We start from the raw sequence: 17,194 nt of genomic DNA, 5'->3' as shown, positions 1-17,194 counted from the left end.
ATTCCACTATGAGGATTTATTGGAGATGCTGGGACTGCTTTCCTTGGAAATTTTGTAGAAACTTTCAAAACCATGAGTGCTCTGATGAAAGTAGATAGGAACACAATGTTCCCACTCCTAAAACGGATCTGGAACCAGAAGGCACAGTTTGAAAGTGGCTTACAAAAGAAGCAAGTGTGCGGAGAGAAATAAACTTTATTCACTCAGTAAGTGATCTGACCCTGGAATGCACTGCCTGGAAGTATGGTGTTGGCAGGTTCAGCTGAGGCATTCACGAAGGGGACTTTTAGAAAAAAGACAGGAGTTTGGTCTTTAAGTTAGACTTATGAGAGAGCTGGTGCAGGTATTTGGGGCTGTAAAATCTCCTTCAGCATTGTAACAATTCTGTACTCCTGCTAGGTCCACTATTTAGGATTTGACATGGTTTATGTTATGGGAAGTGATGGATGGCATTTTTGCGAGCACTAGCGTGGTTGCTAGATCTTGTACATGAACGGTGGAATTGAATGCCCTCTCCTTAAGCAGGGTTGAGTTGGGGAGTGTAGGTGAGGACCCGAGTGCCTTCTCGGTTTTATCCTGATACAGTCTGGAGTGGGAACAGTGTTAAATGATCTTTACTCTCCTGAGTGGGCAGTTGATGACTTAAGATGAACAAATATCACACAGGGAGTCTGAAAAGCAAAACCGTGCCAGGTTTGTCTGAAGACTTCAGTGAAGGGATGGGGGTGTGCATTCTTTATCAAGTACCCCACTACCTTTTCTTCCAACCTCGTAATTCCCTGGTCAACAAACTCTCCCACAAACCTGATTCGATCGTAATTCACCAGTAGCCTTGGACTTCATTGCATTACCAGCATCAGCCACCCATCCCAGTGGCATCATGTGCAATGGCAAGATGCTGGCGTCTGGTTGGCCAGCAGCTCTCAATGAGTGGGTTTTTAGCCCTAGTCTGCCCCTGGATGTTCAAGTGCTCAGTTGGCACTTCATTTTCTGGACCTTCCCTAATCAAGCAACTTGGGGTTCACATCAGTTCTTCAGCTGCCAAGCAAGACCCCTGTCTCTGGTTTAAATTCTGTCTGAAGTGTGCAGTTAGAAGGCTGTATCATCCACTGACACACAGTACAGCGCAGATGCCAATGGTACTTGGTTTGTCCTCAATATTCCAGCTACCATCCTCTGTTAATCCACTGCAGTGAACAAAGAGATATCATCATCCACTTTTGGTTAGATGCATATGGATTTCCATTGACTCTTGTAAAAGTATTTGGTTGTTTCCAGAGCTGTTTAAGGCTGCTGAAATTTCTCAGGAATGTGGAAGCATGTGCTGAAGAACTTTGTCCTGACTGTGAGGACACTGCGCAAGTCAGTTACAGGGCTACAAAAGCGGTTATCCGCTCGGATAAGCATGACTGAAAGAATGGACAGAGATTGCACAGAGCAGGACAAGTGACTGGAAGAGTGAGGACGAAGAGGGAGAAAAGGATTCTCAGTGGAATACCTGATACCTGAGTCTGAATGGAGCAATTCTCCCATTGCAAGGAACTGTGTGTGAGTTTTCATTTTAGTACAGACATCCTTGTTGGAATTGATCACCTTCCAGAGCCTCACTGCAACCTCAGAGCAGGGTGAGAATGTCAAGACCAAAGGCTGTGAAGATTCCAGGTTGCACAATATTCTAGCTGGCCATTTCCCTGTTCCCGTAAGGACCTACTCTGAGAATCGATATTGCATGAAAGCTAAAATAATTTCAGTTTCCCTTCTCAGACAAGAAGCAGGATACAGAGCAGATGACTTTGCAGTAAGTCTTCAATATTCCACTAGGCATCTGCATTTGAACAATCTAAAGTAACCAAAAGGTGACATCGTTTGAGGGCATAGTCCATGTGGATATGTACATCCCACATACACGAATTAAAATCAGTTCCATGCTTCCGCAGGAAATGTAATAGAGCAGACTTTTGGGATAGTTCAATGTCGCTTCTGCAGCCTGGAACACTCTGCAGTATAGAGCAGGGCAGTGCAGGTATCATCATGATTTGATAATGTCTACTACAGGCTGCACAACCTCATCATCATGAGGGCACTGCCCACGTTGCCAGATAGGGCACCCACTGTGAAAGAGGAGGAGGTAGAAGAAGTGAGGAGGCGACCAACATAGCTCGTTTCTGGCCAGGTTTTCCAGGAATTACTCATCCAGAATTCCTGATGAAGGGCTTATGCCCAAAACATCGATTCTCCTGCTCCTCAGATGCTGCCTGACCTGCTGTGCTTTCCCAGCACCACACTCTCAACTATGATCTCCAGCATCTGCAATCCTCAGTTTCCCCTCATGGTGTATTGGTTAGTAAGTTTACATCACACGGAATACAGGGAGAACTAGTCATTTGGATATCGAAGTGGTTTGGATGATGGTGGAGGGTTACTTTGCAGACTGGAGGCCTGTGACCAGCGCTGTGCCATAAGGGTTGATTCTGGGTCCACTGCTTTTCCAAATTTATATAAGTGATTTGAATATGAACATAGGAGATATAGTTAGTAAGTTTGACACCAAAACTGGAGGTGTCGTGAACAGCCAAGAAGGTTACCTCAGAGTACAATGGGATCTTGATCAGATGGGCCAATGGTCGAGGTGTGGCAGATGGAGTTATACAGGACTTATACATTTAATGGTATGGTCCAGGGGAGTGTTGCTGAACAAAGAGAGCTTGAAGTACAGTTTCATAGTTCCTTGAAAATGGAATCACAGGTAGTTAGGATAGCAAAGAAGGCATTTGAGATGCTTGCCTTTATTGGCCAGTATAAGTGTTGGAAGGCCATGTTGCAGCTGTACAGGTCATTGGTTAGGCCACTATTGGAATACTGTGCAGAATTCTGGTCTCCATGCTACAGGAAGGATGTTGTGAAACTTGAAAGGGTTCATAAAAGATTTACAAGAATGTTGCTGGGGTTAGAGGATTTGAATCTTAGGGAGAATTTATTAGTTAAAATTAAAATTGAGGTTTTGCTAAACTTGGAGCCAATGTAGGTCAAGGGGACATACGGTGTGATATGGGTTAACACAGACAGCATAATGACCCTGATTTTATCGAGGGTTGAAAATAGAATAATCAAGTTTAGAGGTATCAGCAGCATGAATGGGTGTTTCAGCAGCAAATAAACTGGGATAGGAACAGAGTCTAAATGGGTGGCACTGGAGAAGCATAATAGGTCAGGCAACATCCTAGAAGCAGGAGGGTCGACGTTTCCGACATAAGCCTTTCATCAGTAACAGCGTAAGGTGGTAATAAAACGGCATTTGTTTGATTATCCTTTGTGTAAAGGGTAGTGAAGGCTTTATGGGAAATGAAAGCTGAGGAGAGGAAATTTGCATAATTATTCTTGCTCAGAATTAAAGAATTTATTTATTTTTACTCTCTGTCTGTCCCTGTAAAGTGCACTGGGTTAATAGCAGGAAAAGTACAATCAGAAGTCCTCTCAGTGGGAGCCAACTGTGTGAGAGCTATTAAAAGAGGAATTACTAAATAGAGGTTACTAAATCTGGAGATCTATGATCAGTGTTTACTAATGAGATTTATCAGCTCTGGTTCCTTTCAATTGACAGCAAGAGGTTTGTTGATGAATCCCTAAAATTCACAGCTTTCATTTTCAACTGAGTGTATTGACGAGAGTAATTCACAATAGCAGCGCTTAAATGTTCAAGTAAATGAAAGGACGCTATAAATGTGAGCTCAACTTGTGTCTGTCTTAGGTGGGCATCACCTCATACTAAAGGCAGGCATAGGCTCAAAGTATCAGGGACTCATTTCAATTACGGGGGGGCAGCACGTGCAACTTGTGATTTCCTGGATGTTTTTTAAAATCCAAACTGATCTCAGGTTTTATCCACTGTTTTGCCTCTTCTAGGAGATTTCACGAGTCCAGAGTAGGATAAGAGTGTAAACATTGTGATACAAAACAATTCCAATTGTATGCAACAGACTGGACTTAGCAAAGGGTAATTTCCTGTCCATGTAAATTTTAGTTGACATTGAGATTTCTGAATGAGTTCAACCCTGTTAGCACACTGAAGGTCCTTCATTGGCTTAGTTAGAGTTGCACAATGGGGCAATACCTTATTTCTAATGCACCCTGATTCCGATGACCTTTTGTTCTTCTTCCTAAATGAGATTCACATTTTAAAGATCAATTGAGGTTGTCCCTTTTTGCAAGCTTATGCCATCTGTCCGTTGAATCACTGGAGCATGATATCTGGCCAGAATATCAAATATCAAACAAATTGATTAGCACACATTTGTGTTTGCAATGGTTTCATGATCTGTTTGTGTCCAAAGCAGCTCAGGTCTGTGTCTAAACCAGGCTGACTGTCCTTTCTTGGTGGCTTCCAAAGAGAAGTTCAGCTGTTGTCCTGTTCAGCTGGTTGTGGAGATCCACTGGTACTGCTTGCAGGACTGATATTGTCACCAATGTTTCTCCCTCACTCAGTCTCAGCAGTCAATTAGCTTCTTATATCAGTGCTGCTTATGAGGTGTTGCTGGCTTGGAAAATTTGCTATATCACTTAAGCAGTCTACTCGTGCTAATTCACAGGCATCTTTTTTTGGCACGAAGAAAAATTGAATTTTCAATAATTTGAATTGAGTTGTTGGAATAACACAGTCAAGTGGGAATCTAGTGATTAAAAATTGAATTGTTGAGTAATGTGAATTAAATGACTGGGCATTAAGAGCTCACTGTGTTCCATAAAACCAATTGTCTTTGTGAAGAGCTTTGAGACTTTTCACTAGTATGTCACAAAAAAAGAGCAGAATGAACTTTATGTTGTACTTTTCACAAACTCACAATGTCCCAAGGGATTTTATGGTCAAGTGTTGAAGTGTGGACGCTGTAGTAGTACAGCCATTACCAGCCAATTTAGTGTCATAGGAGCATATAATGCCCATGGCACAGAAGGAGGCCATTTTGTTCATTCTGTCCTTGCTGGATCTATGTAAGAGCAATTCAGTTAGTCCCATTCCATCATACCTTCCTTGCAACTATGCAATTTATTTTTCCTCTGGTTCTTACCCAATTCACTCTTGAATGTCAAATTGAATCTGTTTCAACACATAAACCAATGCAACACATTCCAGATCCAATCTAGGGTACTGACTGAGTCATATTACAACAGAATGACGTCACTGGCAGTACTGGCAAGAGTACTGAGTAGGTGTGTTTCACACATGTACAGAGGGTGTTAGCAGACATTGCTTTCCAATGATGCCATTTTTAAACCTTCATTCACTGGGCGTGAGCGTCACTGGCTAGGCGAGCATTTATTGCCCATTGCAGAGGGTAGTTAAGAGTCAACCACATTGCTGTAGGTCTGTAGTCACATGTAGGCCAGGCCAGGTAAGGATAGCAGTTTCCTTTCCTAAAGGACATTAGTGAATCAGATGGGATTTTCCCAACAATGGATTCACAGTCACCATTGGACTCTTAATTCCAGATTTTTATTGAATTCAATTTCCACCATCTACCATGGCTGGCTTCAAACCCAGGTCCCCAGTACATTACGTAGGTCTCTGGATTAACATAATATCATCTAACCCACAAGGAAGGGGCACCGAAGGAGAGCACATCTTCATGACTGTAGTTATGCAGGACAGTTCACACAGAGTTTCCATTCAACATTTTGCAACTGTTTTCAAAATATTAAGGGAAAAATAGATGGGGTGGATTGGGAGAAATTGGACTTTACATACTTTGGCTCAGTGTAATTTCCATTGAGTTTCCTGGAGGAGTTCTCTCGGTGAGACCTAGTGTGTTTTCTTGTGCAATTATCCCTAACACACCTCATTAACCTGACCTTACGGTGGCCCAATCCTCCCAGTCACTGCAGTGAGATGCCCTCCCCAGTGCGGAGAGATTCTGGATCAGACTGGCATCCCTGGCTCTGTTGATATATTTAGAAGGCCACTGCACACCTGGGCAAGTGCTGGAAGTCCAGAGCAGCCCTACATAGTTTGTGACATTTGGCCTGGACTTGGCAAGATAGGAGAGATTGGCATCCCACTTTACAGACAGGAACCTGCGTGTCCTTTTGGATGGGGTGGTGCAGAGACACAATGCCCACTTTCCCCAGGACTGACAGTGGAAGCTACAACACTTGATATTGGCAGCCTGTTCCGAATTTGCCACCTGGGTCAGTGTGGTCTCAGCCATCTGGAGGATTACCCAGCAATGTTGGAAGGAAGTCAGTTGTTCTCTCCATTCTGCTAGGGTGCACACCATCATCTTCTATCTGCTGCTCCACACTCACTCTGTCTCTGCTACTGCACCCATGTCCCATCAAGGTTTATGCTCTATTACTCTTGTTGTCACATGCAATATCTCCCCACAATCACTCTCAACCCTTGACTGCTTGTCTTGCATGATGTGGGCGGCACGGTGGCACAGTGGTTAGCACTGCTGCCTCACAGCGCCAGAGACCCGGGTTCAATTCCCGCCTCAGGCGACTGACTGTGTGGAGTTTGCACGTTCTCCCCGTGTCTGCGTGGGTTTCCTCCGGGTGCTCCGGTTTCCTCCCACAGTCCAAAGATGTGCAGGGTCAGGTGAATTGGCCATACTAAATTGCCCATAGTGTTAGGTAAGGGGTAAATGTAGGGGTATGGGTGGGTTTCGCTTCAGAGGGTCGGTGTGGACTTGTTGGGCCGAAGGGCCTGTTTCCACACTGTAATCTAATCTAATCTAATCTAATCTAATCTCTGCACCTCCTGCCCCCTCCTGCACCAGCACTGTTGACTGTACCAGTCTAACTCAGTCCCTCTTTTATCACAGGAGAATGCAAAGCAGAATCGGGTCAGAGAGCCAGATCTTTGAGTGACGAGCTAGAGTGCCACGTCTGACTTCCATGTCAGGAATTTCTACCCAGTGCATGAGAGGTTAGGAGACTGTATGTTAATGAGGTGAGATTCCATGTTAATGAAAGTGATAAGGAGCAATAATCACCCTTTATAGGTCTCTCGCCATTCCCTGGCGTGAATCTCATCTCAACGCCCAGAACAAAGGGTACCTTGTTGTTCCATATTTGTGAAAGACTTCGCTGGATCTCTTCCATGATGCTGCCAGATTTCCTTCCACAGCCCACATCATTCAGGACCTTATATGATTCAGCCCATTGTTTATGCTGTTTGGACAGCCTCAGACAACCCAAAGGGTTGTGAATCTGTGGAATTCCCTGCCCAGTGGGAGCAATTGAGGCTTCATCGCTGAATGTTTATAAGGCAAAGATAGGGAGATTTTTGAACAGCAAAGGAACCAAGGGTTATGGTGAGTGGGTGGGTAAGTGGAGCTGAGTCCGTGAAAAGATCAGCCATGATCTTATCGAATGGCAGAGCAGCCTCGAAGGGCCAGATGGCCTACTCCTGCTCCTCATTCTTATGTTCTCGACGAAAGGCCATATTCTAACAACTAAGGCCAGACTTTTAGAAGTAAAATCACGAAACAGTTATTTGCATGAAGGGTGGCGGAGGTTTGGAACTCTCTCCCATTAATAGCACTTCATGCCAGATCAATTGTTTGTTTTGAAGCCAAAATTGGTCGAGTTTTATTGTCAGGAGCTATTAATGGGATGAGGTTGGGTATGTGGAATTATGTTGCAGATCTTCTTATTCTCATATGTTCAACATGAAGACTTCAGATGTCCTCTTTGTTTGTCTGTGGTCGATTTCACTTCAGCACAAATGAGTTTTGGACATTGGTTTCCTTTTGATAATTTAAACACTTGAAGCATTTATCCTCAGCTTCCATATATTTAGACCAAAATTTATTATGTTTATCATTTCCAGACTCTCCGAAAATAATCTTACATAGGCCCCACAGTGTGGTCAGTAACATTGATCTCTTCACCTCCCTTCATTCTTTCTGATGAAGCTTCTGCTTTCAGTATGCCTTACAAGCTGCAATCATTCGCTATATACAAAATGACAAGAGGAGAATGTGTACCTTCTCATTCCACAGCACATAGGTTACATGACACCATTTAATAAGCACCCAACTGCAATCCTTTACATACACACTCAAGTGGACAAATACTCCACCTGATTTGCTCAATACAGGTGAATACACACAAGTTTGCTTCAACGACTCTTATTGTGTTAAGTCAAAGGCTTTGTGAATCAAGAAAACAATGTATTCGAATCAAAGAGGCATTTAAATTACATATCAAAGGTATTCCTTCACAATTGATTGAGGTTAGTGAAAGGAGCTTATATCAAACTAATGCTAGTCATCCACTGAAAACAGGTATTGGGTGAGGGAAGATGTCAAAAAAAAAGAAAGCTGTTTGTGAATTCTCCAGAAACTGGAGAAGAGTAGTTAATCCAACCTGCTCCAAAGCAATATTTTCTCAATTCCTTTTGATTAAATTTCTGTTTATGTCAGTGTGAAGAATCTTACAACATCTGCTCGAAGTTAAAGATTAAGGTTCAATCCCATCTGTTGCAGAGGTGGGTAACACCAGTTCTGAACAGGTTAAGTAGAAAATACCTGAAGTTAAACGCATGGTTAGAATGCAAGTAAAGAAAAAAATGTTTTTAACCCACTTTGACTCTGATGAGCTTTCATTCTTCCTTATTGACTTTTTAAGATCAATTTATGCATTGTTCACAAACCGATATCATCTGTTCACCAATGATTCAAAGGAGCTCACAGACTGATGTCGAGTCAGAAGATCAGATTTGGGAGGAAGCAATCTGCATGGGTTTGGTATGCCATGTTTTTATGGATAATGTGACTCCATCAGTAACTTCCTGGATGAAGATACAATTGATGTGTGTTTTTCCTCCAGCAAGCTATTTGTACTCGATGTGACAATGACTGTGTTATACCTCCTTATGTGAAAACTAAATATGGTATTGAAAGATCCACCAGGCATTTATCATTGCTCAATAATAACTATGAATATTACATTCACAGACACATTGATGTCTGGACCAATGTTAAGCTGAGGAAGGATCACTCTACCTGAAATGTTAACTCTGATTTCTCTCCATAAGTGCTGCCAGACCAACTGAGCTTTTCCAGCAATTTCTGTTTTTGCCAATGTTAGGCTGTTTGGTTACAAAGAGTAGCAATGTCAGTTTGTCATGCTTCAAGTGGCCTGGGTTAAGATGGAGTCTGAGACCTGTAAATCCTCAAGCTCATATGCTATGATACAATAGTAATATCTGAAAGATACATTGACATACTGTGCCGAAACTTAAAGGGGCTTGAACAACATGGTGTCTAGTGAAAAATGTGACAAAATCACATGAGAGGTTCAGCGAGACCTTTCTCCAGGCTGGAGAGAAGGAAAGTGACAATTACAAAGAAGGACAACTGGGTTTGAAAGGGTGGTATATGATATAGCAAGTATAACAATGAGGTATTGGACTTGGAGAATGCTGACTTTCAGAGAGGTGCTGTCTACGCAGGCATACAGCTGGCATCGTCACCTCGTATGCCAGGGATGAGCAGGTAGAAAATGTGTGCATGTGCAAGTTCACATAAATAGGTTAGCTGGGAACTCAGAAGTGTGAAGCCTTTGGGATTCACAAGGACTACCAAGAAGGAGATTTGGATATTCAGAGGCTCACTGACATGTAAAGGTGGAAGCTGGAAACCTCTGTCCAAAAACTACTCACTGTCACCTTCCATTGTACTGGAAATCGAAACTGTGAATCCAAACAGCTGTCATCACACCTGGAGGGAGTGGGGTAGGTTTTGTGACCTGTGAGAGAGGGGGCTGCAAGTCTCACCAATGTGAGACCCTTTAGACAGCAGGAACATTATCCACAGACTCATGCAGTATCCAGTACATCGACCTGCAGCTTCTCTAACCACTGGCGATCCAATGCAATGGCACCCTGTATGCTGTACACCTCCATGCCCCACACATTACTGACCACTTCACTCAGCACCAACACTTTTACACACAGAGACAGGAGAAGAATAATGATGTTTGACCAAGACAGGCAATGGTCCCAGCAGCACCCATTACCGAGATACACCTTGTTCCTCATGCTTCTGGATGTTGCATCAGGCTTTCAATGTCAATCCCGGGGTCCTTCCTGGATAGAACTGGAGTCAAAAGGGAGGAGAAAGTGAGGACTGCAGATGCTGGAGATCAGAGCTGAAAATGTGTTGCTGGAAAAGCGCATCAGGTCAGGCAGCATCCAAGGAACAGGAGAATTGATGTTTCGGGCATAAGCTGGGGGCATTCTTGCTACAGGTAACTGGAGTCTCCTTGACATAATGGCCTGAGAGGGAGAGGTGGAGAATGGAGAGCCTGAACACTTCCTGAAGAAGGGCTTATGCCCGAAACGTCGATTCTCCTGTTCCTTGGATGCTGCCTGACCTGCTGTGCTTTTCCAGCAACACATTTAGAACTGGAGTCAGCCTGGTACCAAGCTGGTACAGTTATATTCAGATCTACACAATAACTCAAACAGATATATTGCAAAACCAGTTCCATTTATTTAAAGCTGAGACTTTATACACAGTGTGCTATCACCCGCAAGAAGCCCTCAAAAGAATGTTCCTTTCCTTCACTCCAAATATTTCCCAGTGTTGTTCCAAGTTTCATTGTTGAGGTGGAGGGTACCTGCTTGGCAGGGGAGCCTGCTGGTGTTGGATGTTCAGTTGGGTGACCCTGGGGTATTTGTGACTGAAATGCCAAGACAGGCTGGGGGCCTTCTTGCTACAGGTAACTGGAGTCTCCTTGACATAATGGCCTGAGAGGGAGAGGTGGAGAATGGAGAGCCTGAACACTTCTGAAGTGTCCTGACAGGAGACTCTGGAGGTGTTATTCCTTCTCCAGCTGGGTACCTCCGAGGATTGCTCTGTCTCTTTGTGAGGAAGGGGCACTTAGAATGTGTGCCAGGTTGTCATTATGTCTTTAGTTCTGAGGGCAATGGAGTGTGGGTGCAGGTACTTGACTGAGCTCTCCATGACAACCGGTGAGGCAGACAGATGTTCACATGCTTGAGGAAGCCCAGTCCCCATGGCCTAATCAAACCTGGCATAGGAAGATGGCTGTGGTTGTTTGAGGTCAGTCATCTCAGCTCCAGGACATCTCTGCAGGAATTCCTCAGGGCAGTATCCTAGGCCTCACTATCTTCAGCTGACTTACCCTCCATCATGAGATCAGATGTTGGGGTGTTCATTGAAGATTGCACAAAGTTCAGCACCATTCGTGACTCCTCAGATACTGAACCAGTTGAGTTCAAATTCAATAAGATCTGGACCATATCCAGGCTTGGGCTGACAAGTGGCAAGTAACATTCACACCACACAAATATCTATCACCGTCTCCAACAAGAGACAATCTAACCACCGCTTCTGACATTCAATGGTGTTACCATCACTGAATCCCCCACTATCAACATCCTGGGGGTTACCATCAACTAAAAACTCAGTTGGACTTGCATCAGTCTATGCAATGGAAGATACATTGAAGATCCCACTAATACTAAAGAATATGCCAGAGGAATTAAGTCCATCACCATTACTAAAGTGGTATTAGACAAACTAATGGGGCTAAAGGCTGATAAGTCCCTTGACCCTGATGGCTTGCATTATCAGATCTGAAAAGAGGTGGCTATGTAGATAGCGGAATCACTGGTTGTAATTTTCCAAAAATCTATAGATTCTGGAGAAGGATCAGAGGATTGAAAAGCTGTGAAACTCCGAATCAAAAAAGGAGGAAAGCAAAAAGCAGATAACTACAGCCTGATTAGCCTAACATTCTGTTGCTGGAAAAGTATTGGAATCAATTATTAAGGAAGTAATACACTGGAAAATCATAATCTAATCAAACAGAGTCAGCAAGGCTCCCTGGACGGGGAAATCATGTCTGACTACTTTATTAGAGTTTTTCAGGGAACTCTCAACCAGAGTGCATAGAGAGGAATTTTAAGTTGTGTTATATTTGGACTTCTAAGAAGTTTTCAGTAAAGCATCTCATAAAAGATAAAGTCATAAGAGCTCAAGATGTTGGAGGCAGTATATTGTCATGGAGAGAGAATTGGGTCATGGACAGAAAACAGCGCATGAGGATAAAGGGTTCTTTATCAGGATGGTGAACTGTGACCAGTCGGGTTCCATAGGGACCAGTGCTGGGGCTGCAACTGTTTACAATATGTATTAATGACTTGGAGGAAGAAAGTGAATGTGCTGTCGCCAAATTTGCAAATGACACAAAAATAAATGGAAAGGCAAGGTGTGAGAGGGATGCAAACAGTTTACAGAGAGATATTGAAAGGTAAAGTAAGTGAACAAAAAATTGGTAAATGGAGCATAATGTGGGAAAATGTGAAATTGTTTGTTTTGGAAGGGAGAAAGAAAGAACAGAATATTATTTAAATGGAGACAAACATCAGAAAGCTGCAATGCAGAGGGACTTGGGGATACTTGTACATGCAACACAAAAAGCTAGCATACAGCTGCAGCAGGTAATCAGGAAGGCTCATGGAATATTGGCACTTATTTTAATGGGGTTGGAGTATAAGAGTAGGGAAGTCTTACTGCAACTGTACAAGGTGCTGGTGAGACAACATCTGGAGCACTGAAAGCAATTTTGGTTCCCTTATTTAAGGAAAGATATTATTTCATTGGAAGCAGTTCAGAGAAGGATCACTCGGATGATCCCCGGTATAGGGGGCTGTTTTGTAAACAAGGGCTAAACAGATTGGGACTCTACTCTGGAGTTTAGAAGAATGAGAGATGCCCTAATTGAAACATATACCATTCTTAAGGGGCTTGTCAGGGTAAATGCTGAGAGGATGTTTCCCCTCCTGGAGAAGTCTAGGACCAGAGGGCAGTCTCAGAATAAAAATACACCAATTCAAGACTGAGTTAAGGAGGAATTTCTTCTTTCAGAGGGTTATGAATTTTTAGAACCCCTTGCCAAAGGGCGCTGTGTGGGGGGAAGAACTTTGCATATATTCAAAGCTGAGGTAGATAGATGCTTGATCAGTAGGGGATTCGAGGGTTATGTAGAAACTGTAGGAAAGTGGACGTGAGGAATGTCAGATCAACCATGATCCTATTGAAAGGGACTGAAGAGCCTACTCCTGTTCCTATTTCTTATGGTCTTATCAAAACAGTGGCTACATGGAAAAGGTCAAAAGTTAGGAATAATACAGTGAGTAACTCATATCCTGACTCTCAAAACCTGTAGAAAGATGCTGCAGGTTTGTGTGAAGATTTGTAGCTCGGGTCATCGTTGTTGTGGTTCTGTTCGCCGAGCTGGAAGTTTTTGTTGCAAACGTTTCGTCCCCTGGCTAGGCGACATCATCAGTGCTTGGGAGCCTCCTGCAAAGCACTTCTTTGATGTTTCCTCCAGTGTTTATAGTGGTCTGTCCCTGCCGCTTCCGGTTTTCAGTTTCAGCTGTCCGCTGTAGTGGTTGGTATATTGGGTCCAGGTCGATGTGTTTGTTGATGGAGTTTGTGGATGAATGCCATGCCTCTAGGAATTCCCTGGCTGTTCTCTGTCTGGCTTGCCCTATGATAGTAGTGTTGTCCCAGTCGAATTCATGTTGCTTGTTGTCTGTGTGTGTGGCTACTAAGGATAGCTGGTCGTGTCGTTTCGTGCCTAGTTGATGTTCATGTATGCGGATTGTTAGCTGTCTTCCTGTTTGTCCTATATAGTGATTAGTGCAGTCCTTGCATGGTATTTTGTACACTACATTCGTCTTGCTCATGTTGGGTATCGGGTCCTTCATTCTGGTGAGTTGTTGTCTGAGCGTGGCTGTTGGTTTGTGTGCCGTTATGAGTCCTAGGGTCTGGCTGTCAGTTCCGAGATGCTCCTGATGTATGGTAGTGTGGCTAGTCCTTTTGGTTGTGGTATGTCCTCGTTCCGTGGTCTTTCTCTTAGGCATCTGTTGATGAAGTTGCGCGGGTATCCGTTTTTGGCGAATACCTTGTATAGGTGTTCCTCTTCTTCTTTTTGCAGTTCTGGTGTACTGCAGTGTGTTGTGGCCCTTTTGAATAGTGTCCTGATGCAGCTTCGTAATAGCGAGAGTGGCAGATCATGACGCTCCTTTGGAGGTGAGTACAGTAGCAGAGGGTAGAGTGAGAGTGAGGCAGCAGAGAGTATGGTACTGACTGTCATGAAGCACCGAAGGTCATTGACATTCTTGTGGTACTGATGGCCATTCCTCTGGACTGATGAGACCGTACAGATCAGAATGGTATCCTATGATCAGGCTGCCAGGCTCAGGTGGCATAGCCTTCTCTACCGGTCCGAGAGAAAAAGGAAGCCCCTTCCTCGACCACTACATCCCCAGGACCTCCAGGGCACCATCGGAGAATCACAATGCTATTTTCCCCTTCTCAGGGGCAAAGATTGTCCTCTGACCAGCAAGGCAGCTTGAAAATGCTGGCACTCATCTGGGTGCACACTGAGCTTTTAAAGATAGTACCGGTGCCAGGAATGCCAGTCTTTCTGCGGCTATCCAGGAAATGGCACAATTTAGTGGGAACAGTGAGTGGATGTTTAGGGCTAGAAACAGGTGATAGGAGTGTTCGGGGCAGGGTAGGTGAGTTAATAAGTCGAATTCAGTTAGATATGGCGAGAGATCTCCTTCGATGTTGCAGAGAGAAAACCTCCATAAATCTTAATGAAAATGATTTTTAGCCAAAACAATGAAGGATTCTGCCCACTGTGTCTCTAATGGTATGCCAACTTATTTACTGAAAGACTTAACACAACAATCATGGGTTCAATCCTGTGACTTAATTAGGTTGACTGAACTAGAGGTGCCATCTTTCCAAGAAGAATTAAAACCAAGGTCCTCTTCAGATGGATAGGAAACATCCAGAGTCGAAGATTTGGTGACCTGATCAACATTTTTTCTCAGTGTGGGACCTATTGTGCTTCCCTGAAATTTCCTGGGATGTCTGTTCTTAATGGCAGTAAAAATGCAAGTTATTGGTCAGTGTGGAAACAAAAACAACACCTTTTGGAAACGTTGCTTCCAATTGTTCAGGAATCATTTACCACCCTTGAAGATTCAGTGAGGTGTTATTTTTATTACTGTAGTTAGAGGGATGACTAGGCTGAAAAAACACATCAAGAACAGAGGATCCTTTGACATTATATTCTCTTCAAATGTATCAAACGCTGCCCTGAGGAACATTTCTTACATACATAGCAAGGAGGATACAGCAACACTATAGATAAGGTATAATTTATTTATTGTTCGGATCATACTATGCACCATCTGTCACTATGGTAACAGTTTGGTTGAAACTGGCTCTACAAAACAAGTTGTCTCTTTCATCCCTGAGATCCAGAAAGGGAAATACCTTTAGCACTGAGAATAGCACAGCGTTAGAAAAGGAAACCTTAACAAAGTGAATATTACAAAAATAATCGAAGCTATATATTGAGACGAAACACAATCCTGCTCCATGTCAGCTGTGTTTATCATCTTTACCATGTAACAGCTGCTGATTTTAACACTGAATATCGCAGCAAAAATACAGTGAGCGTCTTCAATCACTGTGCCTGAGGTTGCAGAGTTTTACAAAGAGAGTTACTAGGAGTTTTATATCTCTTCATTTCTCCAGCTTCACACCAGCTGTGCGGAATTTAGACAATCACCAAGTTAAAGACATCAAACCCGTTGTAAAGGTTCACTGATCTCCCAAATTGTCAAGCACTGTTGTTAGGATGACTAAGCATTGTCATGGGGGCTAGCTGGTTTACATCAACTAGGAGAAAGTGAGGACTGCAGATGCTGGAGACCAGAGTTGAAAAATGTGGTGCTGGAAAAACACAGCAGACCAGGCAGCATCCGAGGAGCAGGAGAATCGACGTTTCAGACATAATTCTTGAAGAAGGGCTTATGCCCGAAACGTCGATTCTCCTGCTCCTCGGATGCTGCCTGGCCTGCTGTGTTTTTCTAGCTGGTTTAAAACCAAAATGGTCATTTGTGAATGGTCAGTTCTGAGGAAAGGTCACTGTTTCTGTTTCTCTCTTCAGAGATGCTGCCAGACTTGCTGAGTTTCTCCAGCAGTTTCTGTTTTTGTGTGGTCATTTCTTATACCTGATCAAGATATTTTAAATAATGGATGATGTCTGTATATAGCATGTTAGGACCAATGGGGTTTGATAGGAAAGTGGGAGTCATTTCATTTATTGTTGTGAAAGTCACAATGTGGGTGTGAGTGCCTTGGAATAATGTGTACTGGGATCCCCTTCCTATTCATGACTTAAATTATCACCTTACTATCTTCAAATTATTTTCAAATGTATTAAACAGACATCATTGTTTACTTGTCACACACAAATCAATGTTCTTAAAAATGTGAATAAACAAATTGAATTATTTTGGAGATAGAGCTGAAAATGTGTTGCTGGAAAAGTGCAGCAGGTCAGGCAGCATCCAAGGAGCAGGAGAACTGACGTTTCGGGCATGAGCCCTTCTTCAGGAATGAGGAAAGTGTGTCCAGCAGGCTAAGATAAAAGGTAGGGAGGAGGGACTTGGGGGAGGGATGTTGGAAATGCAATAGGTGGAAGGAGGTCAAGGTGAGGGTGATAGGCCAGAGTGGGGGTGGGGACGGAGAGGTCAGGAAGAAGATTGCAGGTTAGGAAGGCGGTGCTGAGTTCGAGGGATTTGACTGAGACAAGGTGGGGGAGGGAAAATGAGGAAACTGGAGAAATCTGAGTTCATCCCTTGTGGTTGGAGGGTTCCTAGGCGGAAGATGAGGCGCTCTTCCTCCAACCGTCGTGTTGCTATGGTCTGGCGATGGAGGAGTCCAAGGACCTGCATGTCCTTGGTGGAGTGGGAGGGGGAGTTGAAGTGTTGAGCCATGGGGTGGTTGGGTTGGTTGGTCCGGGTGTCCTAGAGGTGTTCTCTGAAACGTTCCGCAAGTAGGAGGCCTGTCTCCCCAATATAGAGGAGGCCACATCGGGTGCAGCGGATGCAATAAATGATGTGTGTGGAGGTGCAGGTGAATTTGTGGCGGATATGGAAGGATCCCTTGGGGCCTTGGAGGAAAGTAAGGGGGGGGAGGTGTGGGCGCAAGTTTTGCATTTCTTGTGGTTGCAGGGGAAGATGCCGGGAGTGGAGGTTGGGTTGGTGGGGGGTGTGGACCTGACGAGGGAGTCACGGAGGGAGTGGTCTTTTTGGAACGCTGATAGGGGAGGGGAGGGAAATATATCCCTGGTG

This window comes from Chiloscyllium plagiosum, unplaced genomic scaffold (assembly GCF_037043375.1).
Source record: "Chiloscyllium plagiosum isolate Xiang-an unplaced genomic scaffold, Cpla_swu_hap1 HiC_scaffold_20, whole genome shotgun sequence".
Classification (NCBI taxonomy): domain Eukaryota; kingdom Metazoa; phylum Chordata; class Chondrichthyes; order Orectolobiformes; family Hemiscylliidae; genus Chiloscyllium; species Chiloscyllium plagiosum.
This window is presented reverse-complemented; position numbering follows the sequence as displayed.